Raw genomic sequence first — 6574 nt, 5'->3', positions numbered from 1 at the left:
CTTGGACAGTGGGAACAGAAGCCTTTTAGTTTTGGGGGCCTCTATTTAAACTAGACCATATTTTTCTTCCCATAAGAAAATAGATGCTGCTGGATCACGTTTCTGGTCCACTGTTTTTCCTTAAGGTCTTGCAATCTACAGGTACTGGAGATTCTCCAGGCCAGAAGAAGACACAAAAGTAGAATTATCTGATTCCATGACTGTTAGTTTCTTATATCCCCACCCCAGCTCTAGTAAAAATTTATTCACTTGTGCCTTAAAAAGGAGAACAACTTGTGGCTCCTTCAGATCTGACGGACTCGGAGGCATCATCTCCACAAACTTTTTATCTTAAAGCCTTTCCCATCATTTTGGCTTTCTCCATGCCCTGTTTTACTCCCTATTCTGTGTCCCTCCTCCTGCCCCATGCCTCTCCTGGAGCCAGGAAGCCAGCTCTGCACACAGCACCTCCCCGTGAGCACACACTTTCTGCTGCCAACACATCAGGTCTGGCATTTTTGTCATTATTCTCAGTGTCTCCCACGCCTTGCAAAGCAAATATGCCATGTCTACTTGTAGTGTTACTTACTTGTAGCCTTCAACTGGCAAATATTTTCTTCAGTGTGTCCTCAAAAGAACTGAGGAGGATGAGGAAGAGAGCTCTGGCCTCCAGGGAAGAAGCTAGCCAGGTGATCTGGTGATCTGCCTCTGCCATCTTAATGCCCAGAGAAATGAATTGAATTGGGCTGGTGATTAATCCTCCAAGGCCAAGTATTTTAAACTACAAAGCTCTGACCATGAAATACCCAAAGTGCTCAAATACCCTGGTGCAAAGTACCCTAGTGCCTAAAGGCTGCAAATGAGAGGTGAGCAAAGGAAAGAAAAGGCTATCTCTGCTCTTGAATTTTGGTTAAAACCAGTAGGTAGCTGGGTAGGTCAGCATCCTGCTTGCCTTGACACTGGAGATCTGGTGCTGAAGGTACAGCCATCTCCAGCGACTTTGTGCCCAGCCTCTGCCGGGGTGGGAGGTCGGGATGGCCCCAGCACTGCAGCAGATGCTGACTGATGGATGGCACCCAGGTGGAATCAAGGCTCCCCGAGATGGTCCATATGCTGCTCATCAACCCGCAGCTGTTCTGCAGTGAGTGTCCCACAGCAACTACAGGAGCAACACAGACATATTCTCACAGCTGATCGGTGACTTCTCCTGCTGTTCCTAGGTCTTCTTTGCAAGCCTGCAGTACAAAGCTTCCCATTTATGTGCTGTGACCATGCTGTCAAGGTGTAAGTAATCTCTTTCATACTTACCGAGCTGTATGGTCACCAAGGTGCAATATCTGATGGGCAGCAGATGTCTGCTTTCTTCCAAGGTTTCAGTGTTGTGTTATTGCTGTTATTTGCTCTGTTCTGGGCTGCCAGGAAGGGGAGGGGGGGCAAGAACTAATGCAGCCTGCTGAACGAACGGCTCCCACAGTCCTGGGCTTTGTGGGGGCTATTTTAAGTGCTTGAATAAAACAGATCTTGCATATCTCCTCAGAACTGCAATCACATCTCCTGCAGTGGGGTTTTCTGGTTCATTCAGACAGCCTTTATCCAAGCACCCTCTGGTGATGCCCCTGTGCCTGCACAGTGCTACAGAAGACAGAACAGCCTGCAGGTAAGATGAGGACTGTGTCCTCTGAGGAAGTCTTTCCTGAAGATGATGTGCTTTACCTTTGCATTAGCTGTTTGTGCTCGGAGACCGTGCAGGGAATCGTGCCTAGAGCTGTTCAGCAGCAGCAGCTCAGGCACACCGTGCTGTGCTGTCATAGCTTGCTTGATGGAGGGAGTGTGGTGGAGCCTCCGACTTCTCCAGTGCTGCTGTGTCCTTTCTGCTTTTGAAAAAGTGCTGTGCAGCCTTAAGCTTCCACCTCGATACCCTCCAGGAAGCCTGGCTTAACGCCTCATCTGAAGGACATGATACGAGTCATTAAAAACATTTTTTTAAAAGCCTGGAGGTGACCTATGGGGCTCCAAGAGACCGGCTCCGATGCAGCAGCAAGCGGCCAGCTTGCCTCTGAGCTGCGGGGGCTGCTGGTGCTGGGGCTGTGCCCCCGCGGAGAGCACCCGGCTGATCCTGAGCTGCTGGGAGAGTTCCTGGGGGAGATGCTGGGAAGGGATCTGTGGGGAGAGCCTAGGTCAGTGTCTGAGCTCAGACAGCTGAAATTCAGCCCGGGCCCTGAGCCAAATGCTAACTGCTTTTAGCAGCCCCTGGTCAGTGCTTCAAGCTCTTTGCCCCACGCTTCAGTAGCGTTGGACTCTGTCTAAAAATGTGTGACCCTCTGTGTGCAGGAGGTGTCTGAGCTGTCTGCAGAAGGGCCCACCATCTGCAGACGGATGGCTGGAGACCTGTGGCATTGCTGGCAGGTTGCAGACCCTGGTGGAGATGACCACCTGCATGCTTCCTGCATTGGCGTGACCGTGGCACATCCACGTGTCCCCAGCAGAGCTGCTCCGGAGGTGCTTTCTCCCTTTCCATGTAGTTACTGCTGGGGTCCCAGCTGCCAGCCCAGCTTTAGAAATGCCTCTGTCCTTTATTGTAAGCGCCACGATACCCATAGTTGTCACCCATTGGGGACTTGTGCTTCTCTCTCTCTAGGTGCTCAGCCCCTGTCCCCTCCCCAGCCCCACCACCCACAGCAGAGCCTTGGTGCAAGGGATGAGTCCAGGTTCCCTGCCACTTCGCTGCACAGTGAGCCACAGACAGTTTGTTTCAGCAGAAATTTGGGCTATAAAACCTCTGGGAGACTGGGCTATCATAAAAGATGTATCCCCCTCGATGAGTGCATGATTCAGTCATTAGAGGTAGAGGATTGGAAAAGAAATGCCAGCTCAGGGATGTAATTTGGCTCTGTGGAGATACCTCAGCCTTGCCTGCGCTAATACTTGCAGTAATAGGTATTAAATTGGCTCATGTAGACACGGCCCTGAAGGGCAAGAAAACAACTTCACATCTCCTTTTTAACCTCTTTTCAAGTCAACTTTTTTCAGACCTGAGGCACAGCATGTCTTTACCGCTGCTTATGGGATGATATGGCCTTGGGGGGCTCATGTGCATAGCAGCCCACGGTGCCAAGATCTGTGAACGTGTTCAGTGAGAGACACCCACAGGGAAGAGTTCAGGATCTACGTAGGCACAACAGGAAGAGGAGGCATTTCTCCATTTTGCACAGTGAGGGGCTGACTCGGACGTAGGGATTAAATCCAGGTGGGACAGTGCTGTGGCCAGCAGGGCTCCCCTCTGCACAGAGCTCAAGCTGGTGGTAGGATGTGCTGCAGGAGAAGCAGCTCCCAAACCACCTAGTGTTACTTGATTAATGTGTGCATCTACCACCTAGGTTACTTCAACCTACCTGCCTGTAAAATGCCTGGCTTCATCTGCCTGTGTTCCTGAAGCAGCATCCCAGGGCAGGAAGAAAGGCCTTGCCTGGCCACGGCTAGAACACAGCCCTGCCTCTCCTGAAGCAAAATCTGGTGCTTTGACACTGAAGCAGCTTTTCCAATCCAGTGCATTCATCATCTCTGCCGCAATCTGTTCAAGGAGAAGCATCCACAGCTTCTACCTGGCAGGTGGGTCGCATCCTGCTATGGGTCAGCGCTGCTCTGGCCTCATTATTTGTGGATGGAAAAGGTTTTTGCAGACTTTCAGAGTAACAAGTCACTGTGTTGCAAACACTTGTCATAACCCAAGTTAGCCTTTGAAAATGCATCACCAACTGTCTTTGTAGGTAAACCTAAAAAAGTATCTTTCATCAACATCCAGAAGACAAACCTTCATAAGCTGCTGTGGGGCCATTTGAGCAGCACCTCAGATGAGTGTTCTTGCAAGCCTGGCTCCTTGGGAACTGTATATCTGACCAAGCTCTCTGCAGCATCTGATTAATGCTGTCAAACATAATGAAGGGAGGAAAAATCACAGAGTCAATGGGGATGAGCTGGAGCAAGCCGAGTCCAAGTCCGGCAACGTGTGCCTGTCTCACAGTGAGCTTTTTGTGTTTTATGTTTCATTTAGTAATGCACCATTCAAATCCACAGTACTGTCTTAGCAGGAGAAATAGGCCCTCGTTCCTTTGGTCACATCCAGGGCTGAACACGCATCTGTGTTACAAAGGTATTTGCCTCTGGAGTCCCATCCTGCCTGAACTAGAAGGTCTCCAAAGTGCGAAGGCTGCTCGGCTCCTCTTCTAGTTCGGGCCCATTTCCAAGGTAAATGCAAGTATTTGCAGGCAAGCTGGGGAAATGACTGCCTTACCCACTCTGGGGAGAGGGAGAGAGGTCTGGAGAAATATTATTACAAATTCCTGGCTTGAATAACTACTTTTGTCTCTTCTGGAGGCGGCACCCCCAGCAGGACAGCACAGAGATTTCAGCAGCGCTTTAATGTTGAGACTAGCACACCGGGTGTTCTTCTTGGCAGGGCATCCTGGAAGGCTCCCCTAATTGTTGCCTTCTCTTTTTTTTTGCTTCCAGAGTGAACTGCTGGAAACCTTGGGCCATCCTGCCTCTTCCCCACTCCCAACCTGCCCATCAGTGTGACTGGGAAGGGCCAGTCGTTACTGGGAAGGACAGCAGAGCTCTTCTGGCTGCTTGGAGCAAGGGTGAAAGATCTCAGAGAAGGTGCAGACATAATCTGTGCTTTATTAGCACAGCCACCAAGGTTCCTGGGTCCTATTTATCACCCTTACCTACTGGGCATCGCTTTCAAGAAAGGAGAGGAATAAATCTTAGGAGCTCTCTCCAAACGCCCCTATGTCTGTATGCAAAGGACCTGATGTAAAGTCTTGGCAGGTTCTCTCCTAGGAATTCAGAAGCAATGTGGGGGAAAGGGAGAAAAAGAAGGTGTTGGTTTGGCACAGGTGAAGGCTTGGGTCAGTTCTTGCCCAGGACAGACCAACAAGTGCCTCTGAAATCTTGGGGGCATTCTCAGCAGCCAAACCCTCAAGACTTGGACCAATTCTTCTTGCTCTCAGCCAAGAGCAGAGCAGCTCTGATGCCCAAGCAGACATTTATGTGCATCTGCTGAGGGCAGGGGCTGGTGTGACCTGCAGGGGGGACATACATGACCACAGGGCACACAGACCTTAGTTTTTCTTCTTAACATTGGGTAAAACACCATCACTCATGGGTAACAGTGGTCACAGAACACCCTGGTCCCTTTGCCCAGACCTTTGCATGGGATGTTACATTATTACCTGCAATCTCACACACAGCAGTTGGGTTGCACTGAGCCTCAGGAGGAGTGCTGCTGACTCCCCGTGTTTCCTGACACCTTTCAGCCTGTGCACAAGCTTTCCTCTGTGTACTGTGTGTTACGTGGCTCCTGCGGGTGTGAATTAGCTTCAGGGGCAGGGCAGAGGCACAGTTATTCCCCAAACCAGAATGTGGGGTCCTAAATTGCTCAGGAGATCTTGATATATTTATTTTAAAAGCAATAATCCCCAGATTATGATCCTTTAGCTAGAGACACTTGGAGTTTCCAAATTAAATCCCATTTTCAGCCCATGTGTTTAGGTAACTCAGCGAGATGTGGCAAAGCAGATTCCCTAAGTCCTCAGGGACGATGTTCAAGAGCAATGGAGGGTCGTATCCATTTCCTTATTTAGCTCTTAGTTCTCCGTGCCTTAGAGATTGCTGCATGATCTCGGATGAGTCTGTCTGAAAGTTTTGCCTCACCTTAGCCCTCCAAAACATTGTTCACTCTTATTTGTTAACTCTGCCAAATGCCCTACGGTTCTCGTGATGCATCCTGGAAGTCAGCTGAGTGGCAACAGGTTTGGTCCCTTCTCCTGCAATGAAGTCTGAATAAATCGCCTCTGATGTTAGTGCATGTGGCATATCAAAGCAATTGTTCTTGGTCTGTGAAATATAGTCTGTATTAATCTCTCCCTTACCTGTAAACTAGGTGAAAAAGCGTACACATGCTCACAAATTATTTGATGTTTTTTTTTTTTTTTTTTCTCTAAATCAAAAAAATTGTCTCCGTGGTCCTATTATCTCCTCTTATTAAGTATGTTTTCATGCTGCGCTTTTTTTGTGCCCACAGTCAATAACAATTTAAATGATACTCTTTGATGCCCTTTGTTCACATCATTTATTTCCATCTCTTTATCTGATTTTGCCAACAGGACCTAATTTGAAAGAGGCTGCAGTTCAGCGGCAGGAGGGATTTAAACACTGTTAAGACTGACATTTTCCCTCATCTCACATCCCGTGGGGTACCTGATTGCAAATTTATAATACACCAGAGGTCTCGCCATCAGAAGATACAGACTTACAGTAACAGCAACTAATTTAAAAAAGATCTCCAGCGCATCAGTGTCTGGGGCTGGTTTACACAGACTAATTAATCCTTATTTGACCTGAATTAACTCTTAATCTGTGTGAAATGAAAGAGCTTTACTGGGATACAGCAAATTTTAAAAGATGGAAAATCCATTCAGAACAGGAGGTTTCTGCAGCTGGGTGACTCGTGGATTAAAATGCTTGCTGGCTGCTGCTGTGGAAAATTAGCTCGCTCTTTTTTTTTTTTTTTTTTTTTTTTTTTTTTTTTTTTTTT

General features: G+C 48.4%; 1 long non-coding RNA gene across 2 annotated transcripts; it reads left to right on the top strand.

Annotated features, from left to right (window-relative positions):
- The first annotated feature begins 419 nt into the window (after positions 1 to 419).
- Positions 420 to 6561, top strand: LOC118176343. Of its 2 annotated transcripts, XR_004755354.1 has the most exons (5): positions 420 to 1120; positions 1200 to 1263; positions 1517 to 1636; positions 4491 to 4675; positions 6144 to 6561. It is a non-coding gene; the product is annotated as an uncharacterized LOC118176343 (long non-coding RNA). The 2 variants fall into 2 exon arrangements; XR_004755353.1 differs by having other exon boundaries at positions 420 to 1263.
- The last annotated feature ends 13 nt before the right edge of the window (positions 6562 to 6574 follow it).

Source organism: Oxyura jamaicensis, chromosome 19, assembly GCF_011077185.1.
Source record: "Oxyura jamaicensis isolate SHBP4307 breed ruddy duck chromosome 19, BPBGC_Ojam_1.0, whole genome shotgun sequence".
NCBI lineage: Eukaryota > Metazoa > Chordata > Aves > Anseriformes > Anatidae > Oxyura > Oxyura jamaicensis.
The sequence above is the reverse complement of the archived record's forward strand: the minus strand, read 5'-3'. Positions and strand labels throughout refer to the sequence as shown.